Source organism: Rhinolophus sinicus, chromosome 7 (genome assembly GCF_057876585.1).
Source record: "Rhinolophus sinicus isolate RSI-liver-muscle chromosome 7, RSI-T2T, whole genome shotgun sequence".
Lineage (NCBI taxonomy): Eukaryota > Metazoa > Chordata > Mammalia > Chiroptera > Rhinolophidae > Rhinolophus > Rhinolophus sinicus.
The window spans coordinates 4,620,580-4,641,806 of record NC_142507.1 but is presented as its reverse complement, the minus strand read 5'-3'; the positions used below and the strand labels follow the sequence as shown (position 1 = coordinate 4,641,806).

At 44.2% G+C, this 21,227-nt stretch overlaps 1 long non-coding RNA gene across 2 annotated transcripts in view; it reads right to left on the bottom strand.

Annotated features, from left to right (window-relative positions):
• Positions 1 to 476: 476 nt before the first annotated feature.
• Positions 477 to 21,227, bottom strand: part of LOC109444232 (uncharacterized) — a 104,660-nt gene continuing 83,909 nt past the window's right edge. Inside the window, exons 9-15 of one of the 2 annotated variants that reach the window (XR_016021670.1) lie at positions 20,854 to 21,096; positions 20,372 to 20,579; positions 14,979 to 15,110; positions 14,478 to 14,545; positions 13,380 to 13,449; positions 10,139 to 12,352; positions 477 to 1,612 (exon numbers count right to left, since the gene is read on the bottom strand). This is a non-coding gene — a long non-coding RNA (uncharacterized LOC109444232). Of the gene's footprint in view, positions 1,613 to 10,138; positions 12,353 to 13,379; positions 13,450 to 14,398; positions 14,546 to 14,978; positions 15,111 to 20,371; positions 20,580 to 20,853; positions 21,097 to 21,227 lie in introns of those variants that run through there. The other variant, XR_016021669.1, reaches the window with a different exon arrangement.

The following is a 21,227-nucleotide window of genomic DNA, read 5'->3' as shown; positions in this document are numbered from 1 at the left end:
TGAAAGCAGGATTGATTCTATTTATAGCACTCACGGAGTCCTCAGCCAGCTGTGGGAGGATATGGCTGCGTTTAGATTCCCATCTGAGTTGTGTGACGGGATCTGGCACCCTTTCAACAACTGCAGTCATTACTTGGAGAGTAACCGCAGAGGGAAACAAATCAACTTTTAATGTCAGGATATCACACCCTCTCTAACATTTTTGTCTATGAATGAGGCAGTGACTGTATAATTAACCTTGATCTTACTGCTCTAAAGTCACATGACTTACTTTACCAAAAGGTACAAAAGGTGTTTCCCTGAAAATAAGACCTAGCCGGACAATCAGCTCTAATGTGTCTTTTGGAGAAAAAGTTAATATAAAACTCGGTATTATATTATATTATATTATATTATATTATATTATATTAAAGACCCATTCTTATAGTAAAATAAGACCGGGTCTTATATTAATTTTTGCTCCTAAAGACGTATTAGAGCTGATGGTCCAGCTAGGTCTTATTTTCAGGGAAACACGGTATTTATTACACAAAAAAATTATTCATCCCTAAAGAAAGCTTTCCAGACTAGATAAGAATATCTTCTTTTAAAAAATGATGAATTTACATAAGCAATACTCATATATGCAAAAATTCTTAAAGTCAAAATGTTCAAAAGAACATACCATGACAAATGGACCCAACTCCTAAGCCTGTACTTCAGCCGTCTAATCCCTCTCCCTGCAGGCAAATACAGTAACCAGGTTTTTATTGATCTGTCCAGAGAAATTTTATGAATTTACACACAGGCACACACACACACACACACACACACACACACACACACACCATTGTACACCATTTTCCCCCCTATTTTTAACACTATGCTGATTGGTCTGCATCAGTACATGGAGACAGCCCTGATTTAATTGTTAACGGCTATACTCCCGACTGCCAGGGCACCCTTCTCTCCCATCAGGCCCTTGTATGTCCTCTCAGTGCTTGGGTATGACACAGAGAAGCCCCCATGACCACGTCCCCATCGGCAACTATCCTTAAGCCAAACTCCCCACTCCGACCAAGCTGCTTGTGTGGCTCCTGAAGGGAGTTCCAGTCCTTCCGCCCCGGTTAACTAGCTGCAGACTGGTGACCTCACCCTTCCGGCGCTTGGGCTTCTGGTTGACCAGTTAGGGGTGGCCTGGGAGGGGAGGGAGTGGAACCATGTCCAAGGCCCTTTGCAGCTCACAGTCTGTGAATCTGTGACTAGAGGAGGTCAAAGGGCCTTTCCAAGGCTACACTTTGATCCGCAATTTAGATTTTCATGGGTTTGGTCATGTTTCCTCAATTGTCTGTAAACTCATTAAGGATGAGACGCTCGGCCGTTCCCAGCATGTTCTGCTAGAAGAGTTACTCCAGAAGTGTTTGTGGGTTTCCTGGGTTATCGCTCAAAGGGTTGTGCAATCATGACTGTTCCAGCTCTACTGCTGATGATAGGTCAGCTAACCCTGCGTCTTTCTTCTGGGACGAGGCATAGGAGTTACAGAGCTGGTGCTGTGTCAGAACGACTCGGAACGATTTTTGATTTCAGCGCTGGGTCCTCAACAGTACATCTAACTCCCGCAGTCCAGGTGTTCCTGACATGACACAAATAGCTATTAGGTTGGTGCCAAAGTAGTTGTGCTTTAAAACATTAAAACCAAATGCAAACACCGCAATTACTTGGGCACCAACCTAATAGTAACAGTTCGAAGAGTAAAAGTGTAGGTTATTAGAAATAAAAGGGATACTGGTGATGACAAAATTCAAACATTTTATTGTGTAGATGTGAAAAACCACGGCCTAGAACTGAAGAACTTTGTCTCAGGATGGTGACTCAGCAGGTGATAGAGAGACCCAGGGTTAGAACCTGGGTCTCCCAACTCTTCTTCTAGAGAAAGAAAAGGGGAAATGAAGCCTTTACAGATTGTTCCCTGTATGCTGTCAGCAGCTGGAACTTGCTGCCCCATGAAACTGTGTGCACTGAGTTTATTAATATGATAATAGGTTCAAATCTTACTATACTTCCTCAGCTGAAAACTTAGATTAATAAATGCACTTACCTTCAAGGTGGTGGGAGGATGTTATGAGATAATGCTTATAAGAGCCCAGAGCAAAGCACCAGGAACATAAACGTTACCTGTAACTATTATTTAAAGATCTTAATATAATTTCCCCTTCCGTGGATTTCTTTTTCAATGGGAGGGAGTGGATTTAAATATCGGGTTTTGTTAAACGAAGGCCCACCTCTGTATTACCCTATCTAACGTCACAGCAACTCGTTGGCGTTATTAAAAGGGGAGAATTACCCCTGGGTTTTGCCTGTCTTTCAGGGGTTATGAAAATTTCACTCATGCACACATATCTTCATGAATTTTGCCAAATCTGCATACCATCTCTATTATTATTTACTTACTGCTTTTATTTAAATTGACTAAATGTAAATAATTTATGTGAAATTATATTAAAATACCAAACTCTCTAAATATAAAAAATGTCTGCTCATTTACCAGTTAAGAATCACTGGGATAGTGAAATGCATTAGAGTTGAAGGATCACGAGACAGGGGTTCAAATCCTCGCTTTGCTCTTTGCTAGTCACGTAATTTTGAGCAAGTTATATCTCAGTTTCTTTATAGAGTGATAATCATAATTTGTAATTCATAGTGTTGTTACGGTGATAAATAGGGTAATATATATGACAGCACTTTGAACAATTTAACACTGTGTGGCATTGTAAGTTATGGTTGTTAAATAAAGGGAAACAGTGTTTTGGGAGAAGGGAGTGCTATTGTTTTAGTGGTGAAGTTTATTCAGCAGGGTGGGAGGGTTAGAAAACATCTATATTTTAAAGAATGGATGTACAACGATGCACTATTAGACGGGTTAGAAAATGGCAGAAAAGTTGGTAAAATACTGCAAAAGGACGGGGGCAAAATCCACTTAAATTCACTTTGACGAAAAGAACATTCTTAGTACAGGCCCAACATAAACGTGTGGCAAGTTGATGAGAAGGTTTCAAAACAAAGAAGTTTTAAGCGTAATTTTCTCGTAAGACTGATAGAAGTTTCTTAACTGGTCTCTAGAGTATCTGGAAGCCTTGTCAAGGCTCCGAACATTTACTGCTGAATTGCAAAGGGTAGGGACAGTCAAGACTACAAGCTCCTCAGACTCGAACCATGCTTCCTTTATTAAAAAGCTCTTCGAATGGTATTCCAACCCTTCTCCACTCTCTTCCCCTCCATGACTACCTGCTCATAGAGAAGCCAGAGTGATCCACGTGGACCACTGTTAAGTTCCTGTCCCCAAGCCTCCACAGTGACACTGCCCCCCACCCCATCCTCTCTCCGGGTCTGAAGCACCCTGCTCTTTATTGAACCCTCTACTCTCCCTGTGACTCTCAGCTTGCCCTCTCTACAGCTTTTTTTGCATCGGCATTCAATGGTTTCACACCTTCCCCTGACCACAGGCTCCCAGGTAGAAGTGTTTTGACTCTGTGTTCCAACTCTATTCCTAACGCCCTATTTTGTCCTTTTCTGCATTCCTCACCTCCCAATGTAGCCGCCATATTTTCTTTAACTCTTAGAGTATTTTTTCCCCAAAGCATAATCCATGGGAAGTTTTATATACCATTACACAAGTAGTATGATTTAAAAACAAACAAACAAACAAACAAAAAAAAACAGAAATAATTTGCCTGTAGTGCCACTACATAAATTTTCCTTATGCTCTCGTTTTTCCTTACATGACTTTTTTCCATGGGAGTAGGTCTCTTGTAGCCATAGCGCCCACTCTAGGAATAAAGCACATAGCCTGTTCTGGGATGGAGAAGCCTTCCATTTTCCACCGGAGAGATGGTTGCCTCCGTTCATCTAGTATATTCTTATTAAGACCGACAGAGACTTCTGTGCTGCCGAATCGAATAGACTCTTAAATCCAGACTAAAATCACAACTTCAGTGTCTGACACAACTGATCACCCCTCCATGGCACCTCTTCTTGCCCTGGTTTTGTCATGTTACACCGCCCGGGCAACCTGTGTACGTTGGCTGTTTCTTCTCAGTTCCTGACGGTCCTTTCTCCTCCACTGCTCATTCCATACAGGGCTTCCTAAGGGCTCCATCCTGATTCCTCCGCTCGTGTCACTATGAACGGTCCTGTGTTGATCGCACTCACTCCCGTTACTGCCTTCATGCCAGTGATTCTCAGATTCACTTCTCCAGCAAAGACCCTTCCCATAACTTCCTACCTGTCTACTGAGTGGTCAACCGGATATGTCCACAGGATGTTTCAGCATAGCCATGCAAGCTTCAATATTTTCTAAAACGTAACTCCACATCTTCCTACTCTCAGATTTGTACCTTCTCAGGTGTTCCCTGAGTAAAGGCCACGCCATCCATCCACTCAGTTGCTTCAGCCAGAGACCGAGGAGTCACTGACGATTTATCCTCTACTTACCTTTCTCACCACGTGCCTCTCCCCAGTAATGAATCACCGAGTCTTTTTCATCCTGTTTCCTAAATACTTCAATGCATTTACCTCCCTACATCGCCACTGTCACCACACCGTGTCCAAGCTACCACCATTTCTCACCTGGATTCTGTGACAACCTCATACCCTCCCACTGAAGCGCACGCTATTGTCACATCTCTCCTCAGATTCTTCAATGGCTTCCACTGCCTTTAGGATAAAGGCCTGATCCTTAAGACCTACAAGGCTCTGTGTGATCTCCCTTCTGCCTAGCTATAGAGGCTCATCGTGTGTCCGTCTGTCCCTCACCCTTTTCCATTCCAGAAAGTGTCCTCTCAGTTCTTTGCAATGAGAAGCCACATCTCTTTTTACCTTGAGACTTTGCCTGGAATCCATCAGTTTAGTTTTCAGGCCCAATACTGCTACCCTTCGTCTGTCTCCAGAGCATCCCTACAATTCTCCAGACCTCCCCCCACCCCAGTTCTAACATGGTCACCTCATTCTTTAGGTCTATACATACACATCCCAGTCTCAAAAAAGGCTCTGTGAATCCTCCAGACCCTGATATAGCAGTCTGTACTCTTCTCAGCATTATCATAATTATGTTTGTCTATATTTTCAATCTCTTTCCAGCAGCTAATCTGTGTGCTCCATGAGGACAGTGAATTTGTACTACGCCTGACACACAGTAGGTATAGAATAAATATAAGATGAAGGGATTATTTATTTTTCAGAAATCCTTTACATCTGGCCACTAACTTATTTAAGATTTATTTAGAGTAATACTTTTGAACAACTCACTAGACTGCAACAATTGGAAGGATTTTTTAAAAAAAGTTTTGAAAAAATAAAGTGTAAATTGAAGGTTTCAGAGAAAAAAATTCATTTTTCTCCCCAAGACTTTTTCGTCTTTATGTGGATAGGGTTTCACCTGTGAAGAAGAAAAAAGATTTCCAAAAGGAGAAAAACTTCTTTGGGTATCGTAATCAAATTGATTTGTGGATTGATTCATTCATTAATACCAAGAGCTGTCATTTATTAGGAATCCGGTATTTTCCAGGGAGAGTCCTCAGTGCAAAGAGAGTATTAATTTAAAGCAACTTTATGAGGTGGTTACTATTTTTACCCTCACGTTGCATGATTTGTTCTCCTGTGTTACTGCTCTGGGGGAAGCACGAAGTAGCATCTCAAGCTGTTGCCGACCCAGCTCTTCACTAGGTCGTATCTGACAGCCACACTGGATTCTGATAATGGCAGGAGTCTCTCCTGGCTCACATAGGTCTCAGGCCATGCGGCCAGACGACCGTCTCCTGTCATGTGCTACCTCTTGCATCACAGATTCTTCTCAGGGGAGCTGGCTCCATATTACTTCATTACTGCCAGAGGAATTTCTCTAGTCATGCATTGCCCTTCAGGACATGGTAGCTAGTCCTTGTGATTTTTTTGAACACTGCGGTTCCTAAACAGTGTTGAGCAAAGAGAATTTTGCAGGGGGCCCACACATGGCTCCTGCCCAAAGAGTCCTCTGGAGGCCTAAGAATGGGAAGCTGTGAGGGCTTAAGGGATAGCTGGAGTGTAACACTGTGCTCTACTCACCCATCCATCCACCCATCCACCCGTCCACCCATCCACCCACCCACCCACCATCTACCCACTCACCCATCCACCCACCCACTCATCCACCCACCCACCCATCCACCCATCCACCCGTCTACCCATCCACCCACCCACCCACCATCTACCCACTCACCCATCCACCCACCCACCCATCCACCCACCCACCCATCCATCCATTCACTCACCCACCCACCCACCCACCCTCCCACTTATTAAATTTATCCCACAAAGACCTGTTACTTATCTACCATGTGCCAAGGAGCATGTTAGGTGCTGGGGACATAACAGTGAATGAGAAGTTCCTGTCCTCAAGGCCCTTCTAGTCTAGTTGCTGAAGGAGGGAAGTGGACACAGTGCCTGCTGTGAGGCCGCAAAGGGGAGTGCTGGAACAGTCGGGACTCTTACGGCTACATGAGCCATGAACGCAGTTCAAACACTGATTCGGCAAATGTGTTACTGTTTCCTGGCTTAAGGGAAGGAAGTGGGAATAATAAAACTGAGAAGGACAGGGCTGCAAGAAGAACTCAGTACCAAGCAGAAGCAGGCCCTTGAATGTCCCCAGAAACCCTGTCCCCCTGTCCCCTGCGGGCTCCCTTTCTGCAGAGCTCCCCACAGCTCAAGAAACAAAGCCATCAGCTCTGAGCCTCACCCTCAACCCATGGTCTGACTCAGGGAGGGCAGGTCCCTTTCTTCAATTATAATCTAACAAAAACCCCAGCGTGGGTCGTATGCCCATCTCTAGCTCAGTGATTCTCAACTGTAGGTGGTTTTGCCCCTCAAGGGATATTCTACGATGTCTAGAGATGTTTTCTATTGTCCTGACGGCTGGGGGTGGACGGCTATTGGTATCTCGTAGGTGGAGGCCAGAAATGTTGCTAAACATCCTACAGCATATGGGATGGTGCCCACAGCAAAGGACCATCCAATAGAGGGTTGGTGGTGCTGAGGCTGAGAGACTCGGATCTAGACCAATCAACTGTGGTCTGGAGGAGGGTGAAGAGGGCCTCAAAGGTTTTCTAAAAGATGTGAAACATTGGCTGATGCGTAACGGATGACAGGAGTTAGCCAGGCACGGAGGGCCAGGGAAGGCTGATCCGCAGAGGGAGGTATGTGAGGAAAGAGAACTGACCAAGTAGAAAAATGTAAGATGCTCAGTATCGGATATGTATCAGTTATCTGCAAATTAATGTAAGGGTTTAGCACAACTTCACTCAAAGTCCCAAGCGCTCAAGGGATCACTTGACAAAGCGATTCTAAATAACATTAAAGACAGAAGGCTGGATTCTGCAGAGACAGATGGTCAGCAAGACTTAATTCTTCTTGTTGGGGTAATCAAGAGATTGTAGGAAAGAAATATTAATGTTCAGTTTTAAATTTCAAACGTTCAATATAAACCCCTCCATTTCCCCAGACATTCAGTAAAATCTGCTAACAATAGAAATGTCTTGTGTGGCAATTTCATAGGAGAAATTCAAACTTTTAGACTGGTGGGGACCAGAGAAAAAGAACAGCTTGAGAGGGTGAATTCATGCTTAAATTCAATGGAATCAGAACCAGAGCCTGAAATGACCGAGATGATAAACCCCTCGGAACCGGAAGCCGCCCTGGAGAATGAATTTGCAACTCCAGTGAGATACAGGAGGGGCCATGAGCTGACCTACTCTGTATCTGCAAGTTCAAGGTCATCTGAGTTGACATCTCAGTTACATATGTGAAATTTTAACCTTTTTACAAATTCCTAGGGAAAGGACAAACTATTATGGGTGCTTATCTCTATAGCATTGAATTACAAATGATTTTTACTTTTCTGAATTTTCTATAATGAGCACAAGTTATTGTTAGAAGAAAAGTTTGTCAGTGGGGAAAAAAAAAGAATTGGGAAGAATGCTTGGGTGGAAGGCAGGGTCAAGCAAAGCTTTTCAAGGTCACTTGCTTTCTAGAAAGGTCACAGCAAATAATTCTGTGAGTGTCTCAGCTTCAGTCAGTTACTGACCGTGGTTCTCGCTTTGCATGTTTTGCCACCATTTTAAAGAACCAGGTGCCAAGGGTGAGCAACCACCATTGAGACGTCCCCGCTTCTGACTTCCTACACAGACTACACCAACGACACACTTTGAGCTGTCGTCTAGTTGTCTCCTGTCCTTAAATATTACCTTCCAAACTAGCTTATAAACCTGTCATGTCTTATATTTCTATTGATGCTCCAGTTGGTACCCAGAGGGACCGAGAATAACTCTTTAAGACCAAATTCACATAGACAATGCAGTGATACTATATAGGTTTTTAATTTTTCATAGGACTTTCCAGTCTGGGAAGACACCTACTCCCATTAATTAAGTCATATCTGATGAAATGATGATAGATTGATATTAATTTCTTATTGCTATAGTGCGATAGAAGTGTATTTTATATTTACACCTATATTTAGAGCTGTAGAGCTTAGTTTTTATCAAATTAGTGCCTTTTCCGTGTAAGTTCTTTACGGGCACTCACATTTATAGTCTGCAAACATTATAACACTTGTCACCTCACAAGAACTCCATACATGTTGGGAGCCAGTGACCTCCTTGGGTTTCCCAATGAGTCAGTGAGAGAGTCAAAGAAAGAACATAATGATAAAAATAAAATAACAGGAATTAGTCATGTTTATTGAGCACATCCGGTGTGCTAGGCATTCTGCTACGCCATTTCACGCAAAGTAGTTCATTTATTCCTTAGAATAACCCCAAGAGGTAGGTGCTGTGAATATTTGTTTATCAGTATGGACGGAGCCTTAAAAAGGTTAAGTGCTTTGGCCGGTGTCTACCTAAGAATTTGCACAGCTGAGAGAAGAACCAAGGTCTTTGGATGAGAAATGCAACGCGTTCCATTCCAATTTGGCCTTTCATAAAACCAAATTTTGTCTCATTACTTGGAATCCTCTCCTTGCCCGACTGGACACAAAAATCTGAGCTCTTTAAAATCTGAGGAGTCTAAAACATACACTAAAATCACTCCACACAGTAAAAAGGGATTAACTATTTAGTACCAACGTCAGCAACACCACAACACAAAGATTTTAGGCCAAGAGAATATTAGTTTGATGAGGAAACTGACGATCTAGACCATTCAACTTAGGGGAAAAGGGTTTGATCCCAGTTTGAACTGGTTCATGGTAGAGGCTATTTGGCCTATTCACCCCGGCACGCCATGTCCGATTTATCTCTACATTTACAGTGGTGAAGGCCACACTTGTTAAGTTTTGCTGGATAGGAAGGCACCTTGGGGCAACTCCAAAGCACATCAAGTGAATTAAGCCTTTGTTCTCTAGACTTTCTGAACTGGTTCTTTAAATCACTTTTATTACTCTCTGAGCAGAAATCCGGGGTGAGTGTGGAAACAACTGTGCATCTTTGTTTAAAAACCTTCCAGGTATTGCTCCCCTCCCTCGGCCCCCACTCCTACCCGGTCCTGTGTCCTTACAGTTCTCAAAGGTGGGCATGGAGCAAAGGCAGGGTCTCTAGACAATCCACCAGGTGCAGCTCAGCGGGCAGCTGTGTGCACTGGGGACCTGGGCCAGGGCACACTTGGCCGGGGCAACAGGGGAAGACAGACTCCTTTTACACTCACACCCCTGGCATCTGCATGAAGCAGGTTAGGGATCAGAATTACCTGTGGTCTAAAGACCGCCAGGTGAGAGGCAGTGGGCTTGAGTGGGCAGACAGAGGGGAGAGATCTGGAGGTGGATTTGTCAATACTCAGCTTAACTTTTGGAAGCCCTGGGGTGGCCGGGGACAGCCTGACTGGGCCCCATTCATACACACATCCTGATACCTCCCATCCTGGGACCTGGGTGCCTGTGTAGATTCTTACCTATTCAGAACCTTTCAGCTCCTGAAAGCAGCAGCAACAGTGGGAACAAGAAGTAAGGAACTTTATAATGTAGCGTATTCCTCTGGGACCCAAAGCCCACATATACCATGTGTATTAATTTCCTATTGCTACTGTAACAAATTATCACACATGTAACGGCGTAAACATAACAAATATATTAGCTTACAGTTCTGAAGGTCAGAAGTCTAAAACGGCTCTGCAGGGCTGCATTCCTTCTGGAGGCGGGCAGGGAGACTGTTTCCTTGACTTTTGCAGCTTCCAGAGAGAGGCTCCTTCCTTCCTCCATCTTCAGAGCCGGCAGAGCAGCTTAGCATCTCCTCTCCTCCTGATGTCTGCCTCCTTCCCACTGGCGCCTTGTGATTGCGTTGGGCCTACCTGAGAGATCCAGGATCCTCTCCCCAGCACCCGATCCTTAATTGAATCATAGCTGCAACACTCCTTGCGCCAGGTGAGGTAACATGTTTGCAGGTGCTGGGGATAGGCACGTGATCGTCTTTGGGGCCGTTGTTCTGCCTATCGCAACAGGGGCATCTGATTTTCCATTTCCACACATCCGACCTTCAAACACTTTCACGGACGTGTATATAGTGGGAGAGGGTTACCTGCAGTGAGGTAGGGAGGTGTTTCATTAGAAAATAAAATGGGACTTGCTTCCATCATATTCCATTAACCCAAGAGACACTACTTGGGTTTTTGTGTTTGTTTGTTTGTTTTTAATGTCTCCTACTCTTTTTAAATACAATGAAGAAACCAAAGAGCTGAGGAGACATTGGGAAAGAGAAAACTGCTGCCAGCCAGTCTAAGAGAGAGTCCTCAGCAGGTTACTTCTTGTCTCTTGATTAAGCGTGAACTGATGGCTAGTTGCCTACAAGAATGGTACCTAAAAGCAACAGATTTATAACTCACTCACCTCTGAAATTTATGTATGTTTTTGGAAGGCTTTTTATTTCTTTGTGACATTGAAGAGGTTTGTACTCAAGATAAAATTTGAATCTTTGACCTTAAAATAAAATAGTACGATCTGATTACTAAATATTTCCCTTTTCTCACTTAAGGAAGCTGTGGTAGGTCTATTTTCTGGGCTGCTTAGTATTCCTGGATATTTATCAAAATAAAGTTGCTGGCCCTTTAACATCTAAAGGTCACGATTTATTATGAGCAGAAAGCAGCGCTCTCTTTAAGCCTGGAGACAAGACCAGTGTTAAATGAAACTGGATTTTATTATAGTTAAGAAATTGAGAATGGGGCGCTTCTACATTTATTTACATATGTGGCTTTACCAATATTACTTACTATTTATACCTAGTTGCTTTGCTGGATAGTGACATCATTTATTGGGAAAAAGAAAGGAACACTGAGAGGGAGAGGGAACCGACGTGCCTGTCAGCTCCTGCTATGGCACCACTGCTTCTAGGAGGCACCCTCAGGCCCTGTAACAAATGTAGCTGCTTGCAGGGAAAAGTCATAGGGATAGAGAGAAGTCCCCGCAAAGCTGAACGGATAAGGTGGTCGTACCCGTCAGGTTTCGTCCTGCAGATAGGGATGCAAAGGAATTCTCAAGCCCTTTTGGGGTTAGGTTATAGTTACTGAATCCCCAAGACAGTATATCTGCTTTAGCAGGGAAAAATCTTGAAAGCGAACCTGGTCATATGAGGTCTGACAATTAAGTTCACATTCACAAACTTCTTGCAACCATGTTGCTAACCTTTTTTGATATCAGAGGGATTATTCGTTATGAATTTCTACCAACTGGACAAACAGTTAACCAAGGTTACTATTTGGAAGTGCTGAAAAGGCTGCGTGGAAAAGTTAGACGACCTGAACTTTTCACCAATTCATGGCTTTTGCATCACGACAATGCACCAGCTCACACGGCACTGTCTATGAGGGAGTTTTTAGCCAGTGAACAAATAACTGTATTGGAACATGCTCCCTACTCACCTGATCTGGCCCCCAGTGACTTCTGTCTTTATGAAAAGATAAAGGAAATATTGAAAGGGAGACATTTTGATGACATTCAGGACATCCAGGGTAATACGACTACAGCTCTGATGGCCATTCCAGAAAAAGTTCCAAAATTGCTTTGAAGGGTGGGCTAGGTGCTGGCATGGGTGCATAGCTTCCCAAGGGGAGGACTTCGAACGTGACTGTAGTGATAATCAGCAATGAGGTACGTAGCACTTTTTCTAGGATGAGTTCGTGAACTTAATTGTCAGAGCTCATCTATAAATCCTAGTTCTTTCTGCCTTCACCATCTCTTCCCCATACCCTGGTCCATTATCTAAATAATAATACTATTTATATTTGTGCAGCATTTCTTCTGTCAGACACTGCTCTGAGCATCCACCATCCACTATTTCATTTGATCTTCACAATTACCCTGCAAAATAAATACAATCGTTATCCTCATTTTACAGACGAGGAATGCACCTTTGAGTCATTTCCCCACGGTCACACAGCAAGCGACAGAACCAGCTCGAGTATGAATGTTTGACTCTAAATTCCACACTAGTGACCCCTGCACTTCCTTTTTGGGTCTTTTGCCGGGACGCAGTTTCTCAGTTCTAGGGGGACTTTTTGCACCCTCGATATTGACAAGGACTATAAAGGTCACGGAATTACGGGCTGAGCTGTCTGTGTCTCCCACTCCCTGGTCCCCAGACAGGAGGCCATCCCTTCGTGGATCTGGAACGTGTTCCTTCCTCTCCATCACCCGTGAAGCGGGCCTTCCCGGCCATCGGTCACTCTGTGGTTTCCCTTCACTCCTGATAACCCACAGAGGTCCGTTTCACACTCGGTGAATTCCCTACGTGTCAGCCAGCTTGGAAGCAGTGTAACCGTCACTAGAGGAACCAGGTAATTTTACACTCTCTTGAACGCTCACAAACCTGGACGGCACTGGGAACCGCGGCAGTAAGATGAGGGCAGGGGGCCCCCACGTCAGGAACAGGCCGTGCTGCTTTTGGATGGTCACGGGGACATTCCACGCTAACTTTGGTTCCCTTTCTGGTGCCCTGGTCACTGAAACAGCCCTCTCCTGCCCGACGGGATGGAACTCTCCTGCGATTTGATGTGTTAGATGCGAGCTGCCAGGGACTCCTGGATGGCATGCGTGACCCAGGACTGCCCCCGGGGTTGGGCTGTGGGGTGGTCCATACAGATCTCAGTGAGCCTACACTCCCCGCTCCCCCCAGGTTTCTGTATAAATGAAATCAGGTTGACCTGAACCTGTGGGCCTCAGATGGCGGCATGTGGAGGGAAGAACGGGACCAACTGCGGCTCCCGAGCCAAGACCAGTGAAGGATATTAAAGGTTTATTGTATTGATTCAGGGTCAAGTTTTATCTGGCACTGGCTAAACCAGCCCCGCTGCCCCTGCCCCGCCACCCCCAGACGCTGCCCAGATACCTGGTTTCAAAGTTTGGGGTCTGGGAAAATTTCCAGAATTCCACACGGATGACAGTGTGCAGACCCAGATCTGAAAGCACGAGAAAAAGACAGGGAAACCCTAGGCCCAGAGGTTCTCTCCTTCTGCCGCAGGACCATCCAGTCTTCTTCCTTTTCCTCTCCCCGCCCCTCTCCTTCATTTTTTTTTTTTTTTTTTTAACTGTCTGTTTAAGAACAGAACAGTGACTTAATGGGTGAAAGAGAAAAAGAACAGCGTTAGACACCAGCCGTTGTGGGAGCTATGATTTGTATTTGCTGCGGCTTGTCACAACACATCAGAAGAACAGCGACCCATCTGTTCCAGATTGATAGAGCAGAGGCTCAGCAAGGAGTGTTTATCCAGATTCCGTGGGGAAGTGTCTGCATTTTACGGCATATTGACATGTGTGCCCGCGCAGCTAAAAGATGTCAGATGCCAGCTCTCTACCTTGCTGTGTGTATCATGTCACATCTGTCACCACAGTCGCTTTGAGTTTTGACAAGTGGGCTGTTTTTGCATGAAAATGCCCAAGTGGGAGGAAGAATACCCTCTGCTGAAAGTGAAATGCCTCTTCAGATCTACACAGTGAGAGGAGGGCATGCTGAGAACACAGAGGAAATGGAATCACACCACCTCTCCAGCTCACAAACAAATTGCTGTAACACTTGGTGTTGGCGGCTCCCAGGCACCTCTCCCAGGGGGTAATTAGCAGCATATAAATGCTAATGACTAATTAATGACCTTGGCCTGTGTAGACATCAGGAGAATCAAAGTAAACTATTGTCCAGAATCAACTTAAGAGATATAAACAGTAAAACTCCCCGTTTTAATAACTTTCAATAACTCCTGGGTTGGGGGAGGAGAGGGGCGGGGAGCGCGGGGAGGGTGGGAGGCATGTGAATAAATTAATCTTCTTTACATTTCAGGAGGTGGAATGGAGCAGATTCTCAGCGCCTGTATGCTAATGTCTCAGAAAATAAATTTAATTCACAGAGGCATATGAAGTCTTTGTACAGATTTATTTGAAGGTCTGTTTTTCCTCTGGACTCTTGTCAGAGGGTGTGATACCTAAAACTTACTGCCGGAACATCTGGTCTCCTTAATAAAACATGTCAGGGAGATGCCGGCTTCTGGGCAGCATATGTGGCTGTAAGAAGAAATAAATAATTCACTTTTCTGGAAAAAAAAAATCAAGGTCAAAGAGATGACTTTTTATAACAAGGTGTAAATGAGGTGTCACAAGAACCTAGGGCTCTGACTGCTAACCCCCCTCACTGTGTCCTCCAGAGAGAGGCAGTGAAGACCTCCGAATTTCTGGGAAGGAGGGTGCAGGGCCAGCCATGGCGTTAGCCAAAGGGACTAGAGAAACTGTTTTGTTTTGAAGCTGTGTTGGCCAAACAAGCACAGTTTGACATGTCGCTTTGTTTGGTTTTGGTAAATGGCTTTGGGGAAGAGGAGGTTAGGGAGAAGTAAAGTCCATCTCCCCCTCCGCCCCACAAGCCACCCCCTGGAAAGGCCATTGGTGAGAAGGAAACAGATTCTTTGAACTTTTGTATTCCCCACTGGCTTTCTTCACTTACCTGACATAATGGATTTTTCTCCATGAAACCAGGAGGAGGGCACGCATTTCTGCCAGTTAATCTTCACTCCATTTGAATGCTCGGATTCAAACCCTGTTGATTTGTTTTATATAACTGAAACGCACATCTTCTCTGTGGAAAAATGAAAGTGTACCTTTGTTTTTATCGTCTTTTCAGTCCTTTGAAGGAGTAAAGTGGTTCTTTGGGGGATGAAATCTCATAGATATGACCTTTCTCAAATCTATCCAAGTACCACACAACTGAATAGCACAATTTTACAAATTCAGATTCTTCTTATTTTATTTTGACTACATTGCAAGGAGAGGATCCAAGATCATAAACCTAAAATACTATATTCTAATTCCAACCCCTCAACACCAAACTCATCATAAAATATACACGTTTTATAGTAAAACAGCACCAAAATCAGTGCGGGTTTTGTTCTTTTTTTGTTTGAAAGCTAGTATGTTTATATTTTCCATAAGATGTTGTACTATAACATGTAAACACAGCAGTACTAAGAGATTCAGAATCATTTCAGAGTTCTGGTTATTTAAAATGCAACTCCATTCTGACATGTCAACCAAACAACTTGTCACTTCCGAGAACCTGGTTACAATAAAACCAACGAGATAAGTTAATATTCTTAGGCTCCTAACAGTCAGAGATTACTTCAAAACCCCAACATAGTTTAGAAAAATGACCTTGAACGTCACTACAGAGGAATTTCTTCTCACACACATGACACACAGCAGGGCCGACCTGAGACAGGACAAGTGCAACACCCTTCCAAAGGACACTTGGTAAATATCTACGCGCTGCTTCTTTTGAGGAAGCGCAGGGTAAGGAACATAGAAAAAGAAGCTCACATTTACTGTTTCAAGCAGCCCCACTATACTCCAAGCTTGCGTACCCCACCAGACCACACTACCCTGAGTTCAAAGAGCCCCATTTTCCTGAAAAGGCAGGGGTGTCCCTCCCTCAAGTTGCTCAGTGGAGTAGTTCTTTTGTGTAAGAGAAATTGTGGCAAATACTACCTTCTACATCCATGTATACTTTCAGTGATGTTTTAAAACTCAGTAACATTTTTGCACCCCTTAAAGTCTGAGCTCTAAATAGTTGTCAGCCACCCACCACTTAATATCGCTTCTGGCCACACAACACAGCCCCCAGCCCTCACCTCCATGTTTATGGTCTTATTCAATGAAGTAGTTTGCCTGCTGGGGACGCACAGCATGTTAAAGTTTCTTAGTTCTAGACCTTTCTAACTCCCACTTCTTTTCCAAATGTGAGGCATCTGAGAGTCTTAGGAAACAATGCCCGGGAAACAAAGGCTGTCTTGCCCCCATTTTTCTTACTTCAGTCATTAAAGTGTTGATAAGCTTCATGCGGGTCATGAATCATCTCAGTCAAAGCTTTTCCAGTTTTCCTCCCCTTGGTGTTAGGAACTGTTTGTGAGAAGACTCTGATCGGGAAGAAACTTTACAAAATTATACAGTAAGAAGCAATTTTTAGAAATTGCTGCATGAAAATGTCACCTGATTTGTCCAGACAACAAATGTAAGTTTCCATCTGTATTAGTGCCCTGTTGCTGCTGTAACAAATCACCATAAATGTAGTGGCTTAAAACAACACACATTTATTGTCTTATAGTTTTGGGGGTGGTCACAATTCTGAAATGGGCCTCAGTGGGCCAGAATCAAAATTTTGGCAGGGCTATGTTGTTTCTGGAGGTTCTAGGGAAGTACATGTTTCCTTTCCCAGCTGTTAGAGGCTGCCCTCTTTTTTGTGACTCAGGGTCCCTTCCCCCATCGTCCAAATCAGCAATGGTGGGGCTAGTGTTTCTCACAGGGCTCAGATGCTGCCTCTCCCGCATCCTTCTGTCACATTTAAGGACCCTTCCAATTGCACGAGGCCCACCTGGGTTAATCCAGGCAAATCTCCCCACCACAAGATCGGCTGATGAGCAACCTCAATTCCATCTGCTACCTCATCCCCCTTTGCCATGTAATGTCACATGTTCACAGGTCCTGGAAATTAGCCGGGGATGTCATTCGGAGGCTCTTATTCTGTCTACCATACCATCTTAAAACACTCATCTACTACGATAAAGCGTGGGGTCTTTATTCTCTTTCTCAGTGTTTATTCCTGATTGCCCGCCTACTCACTAGAACGCTTGTTTTCCAAAGAATTCCACACTGCGGGCCACTTCTTCCAGGGGAATGGCTGTACACCAAAAGGAAATGGCCAGGGATGACCGAGTTCCCCTGAGTTCCTGGAAACCCTCCTGGGAGAGGACTGGCAGCGACAGAGCAGAAGGCTGAACGCAAACATCCTTGTCCACTGGGACTCATTCCATGGCTAGATAGAAACCTGGCAAGCTATTCAATTTAATCCATTTCAACTTGGTTCAACCAAAAAAGAAAAAAAAAAGGAGAGAATATTGGGGAATGCCGAGCTCAGAGGCCCTCGTGAGACTTCCTATAGGTAGGGGTATATGAGACACGTTCCCCATAGACACTGACTGTCACAATGGACACACCACAGTGCAGCAGGGACACAGGAGGGAAGGCGTGTGTCTGAGGAGGCTGCATTTGAAAGGGAGCTGGATGGCTGAGGAGGTGCCGATAGGATGAGGGCCTGTGGGAGCAAAGACACGGTCATGAGAGGTCTTGAAGACGCCTGCGCTATTTCCCAACTGCAACAAACCTACCTAAATCAGGGTTTTATAACCTCGTCATGATTTTTCCTTTTACATTTTGGGCCAGATAATTATTTGTTGAGGGAGGCTGTTCTGTCCAGTGCACAACGCTTAATAGCGTCTCTTGCTTCTGCCTGCTAGGTGCTGGCAGCACTCTGCGCCCCCGCCCTGATGTGACACTCGCAGTATCTCCAAATATTGCCAGCTGTCCCTTGAGGGCCAAAATTGCGCCCTCCCTCCTGTTGAGAGCCATTGACCTACAGTCAACTTTAATTTTTATCTCAAAATCTGATTTGGGACCAATATGATGGTAAAAGCTAATCAGGCACAGCTGTGGGTTGACAGTGTTTGGGGAGCCTTGTTTCTCTAGATACTGTCCAGACTACCCAAGATTTAATGAGCAGAAGCTCTGAAAATATGTAATTATTATCTGTGGCAACTCAGCCAGCCCAGAGCACCCCTATTCTGGAGATATAGGCATTATCGATACAATAAAAGGCATAATGTTCCCAAGGCAGAGCCTACCCAGCCGTCCTTCCCACAGGACATGTCTGAGGAGCCCCCAGGTATCTCTTCACACTTGAAGAGCTTTCACTGAATTTTCAGTTTTTATAACTTCAAATGATAGTATATACCAAGTCCAAAATATTCCAGGTTTACTCTTCAGGGAGAAGTCTTTGGAAATATCATCAGATCCTTTACAATCCTTTAGAAAGATTCCTAACGCTTTAAAATGGCAAATAATTAAAAATAAAGCCTTTTAATGTCACATGTCTATACCTAACATTTGGGTGGAAAGAGAGTGACCCAGGAAATTAACATTTGCTTCCAGTTGTGCATATGTAAGAGTCAGGAAAATGACTCATAGAAAATATGTGATCCCAGACAAGAAAAAGCTAAAGGAGCTCATCATCACCAAACCAATGTTACAAGAAATGTTAAAGGGACTTCTTCAAGAAGGAAAAAAAGTTCAAAAAATATGAATAATAAAATGGCAATAGCTACATATCTATCAACAATTACTTTAAATGTAAATGGATTAAATGCTCCAATCAAATGATACAAGCTGGCTGAATGGGTAAGAAAACAAAGCCCCTACATATGCTGCCTACAAGAGACTCACTTCAGGTCAAAAGACACACACAGACTGAAAGTAAAGGGATTAGAAAAAAGATACTTCATGAAAGTGGAAACAACAAACAAAGCTGGAGTAGCAATACGTATACCAGACAAAATAGACTTTAAGACAAAGGCTATATCAAGAGACAAAGAAGACCCAGCAATTCCACTTTTGGGTTTTTATCTGAAGACACCCAGAACACTAATTAAAAAGATATATGCATCTATATGTTCATTGCAGAATTATTTACAATAGCCAAGATATGGAGGCAACCTGGCTGTCCATCAATGAGGTGAATGGATAAAGAAGAGGTGATACACACATACAGTGGAACATTACTCTGCCGTAAGAAAGAATGAAATCTTGCCATCTGCAACAACATGGATGGACCTAGAGGGTATTGTGCTTAGTGGAGTAAGTTGGACGGAGAAAGACAAATACCATATGGTTTCACTTATACGTGAAATCTAAAAGATAAAATGAGCAAACAAAAAAGGGACAAACTCATAGATATAGAGAACATTTTGATGGTTGCCAGACAGGAGGGGGATTGCGGGACTGGGGGAAAAAGGGGGAAAGGATTAAGAAGCACAAATTGGTGGTTGCAAAAGAATCATGAGGATGTACACTGAGGAATACAGTCAATAATATTGTAATAAGTATGTACAGTGTCGGATGGGCACTAGACTTAATTGGGGTGATCACTTCGTAGGTTTTATAAATGTCTAATCACTATGTTGTACATCTGAAACTAATATAACATTGTATGTCAACTGTAATTGAATAATTAAAATAAAATAAAATAAAAACCGTGTGAGAAGTAAAATCAGCCTCCACTTCTTCTGCTAGGACTCAGTGGACGTTATAAATGATCTTGGATCCTGCCAAATCCTGGCTCCCCCCAAATACCACCAAAATAGCCTGTCTGTAAAGCAGAACTTTTTTCAAAACGATTCCATCTACAACAGAGGGACTTTATTGCTTATGGCAGTGAAAGGGACTATCCGCCTCACAGAATCTGACAGGTGTCTCGGGGGGGCGGGGGGTAGGCAAGCAATGGCAGCAGCTTGTGATGTACTGGGGGTCCTGTGATGGGTGGGTCTTTCCCTGTGGGGGCCCAGTTGGGATTAGGCAAACTCCATGACGTAACAGTGTAAGACCGTAGGACACAGCAAGGAGGGTGTTCCCAAGTGAATCCTGAAGAATAGAGAGTCACTGGTGAAATAGCTATTGCCCAAGAAAGAGATTACTTGAACGAGGGTTAAATGACCAGTCTATGGTTCAAACAGATAGCTCTGGGGGAAGTTTCTGTAGGAATAACGCTATTTGCAATCTCATTTTCACGGGCAATAGTCAAGCTCTATTAATGCCGTCAAGTCAGGTTAATGTGGATGGCAAACTGTGCGAAAAGATGGTGTGGGTCTCAGTCCGAAAACACCAAAATGCGTAAGACTAAGGTACTAAGAGATCATCATCCTCTCCCCACCCCAACTCATTCCTTTCCTTATATGTTTCTGTCTCATTTAATGATATTTCCATCCACCCGACACTCAGGCTAGAAACCAGAGTTACCTTCCTTGACTCATCACGATCATCGATTCGGTGCCGCCTCTTTTCCTCAGAAATACCGCTGTTGGAGATGTTCGACTCCGTTTCAAAAGAAGCGTTGCTTGTCATTAGCAGTTAACGTGGGCTCTGGTTATCCTCACGTCATCCCTGGTTACCACCTCGTCCCTTATCCTTTAGTCGGCACAAGGAAGGCAACGGTGGCATCACTCATCTAGAAGTGAAAGGGCAGTCAGGGATGGGGTGAGATTTAGGAACGGGGCATGGGTGAGAGTTATCTATTGAACATACTACTCATTTTTTCAAAAAATAGTGGAAAAAAAGCCCCGCGTTATTCCGATCTCTCCCCCCCCCGCCCCCCCCCCGTGGGTGATGCTGGAGCTCCGCGCAGACTGCTTTCTCCCTGACTCTGCGGGCATCCCCCAGCTCCTGCGTGCTTGGCTGGAACCCGTAAGTGAGAGAGGATGGTCCTTCAGCAATGGACTTGCCTGGCCCACGGGGAAAAACAGGAACTGCTCACAGCGTCCATTTCCCCTAGGTGGTCAGCAGATGACAGCTGCCTGGGGTGGGAGTCTGAACCCAGCCGCTTGCCTTAAGGTGGGACAAACCTCGAGGTACAAGCGACACTCAGAGCTCCAGACAGGATCAGCCTTGAAACTGCTCCTTGCTTGACGTTTCTCTCCTTTTCCTGTTTCTCCCAATTCCTCACTAGTTTCTTCTGGGATCATTTCCTTTAAAAAAAAAAAGACTTGTTCAAATCCTTGATTCAGGATCTGCTTCTGGGAGAACCCAACTTACACTTGCCCCTAAAACTCCTTCACCAGTGATCTCCCTAAAATGAGGCTCTGGCCATGTCACTCCC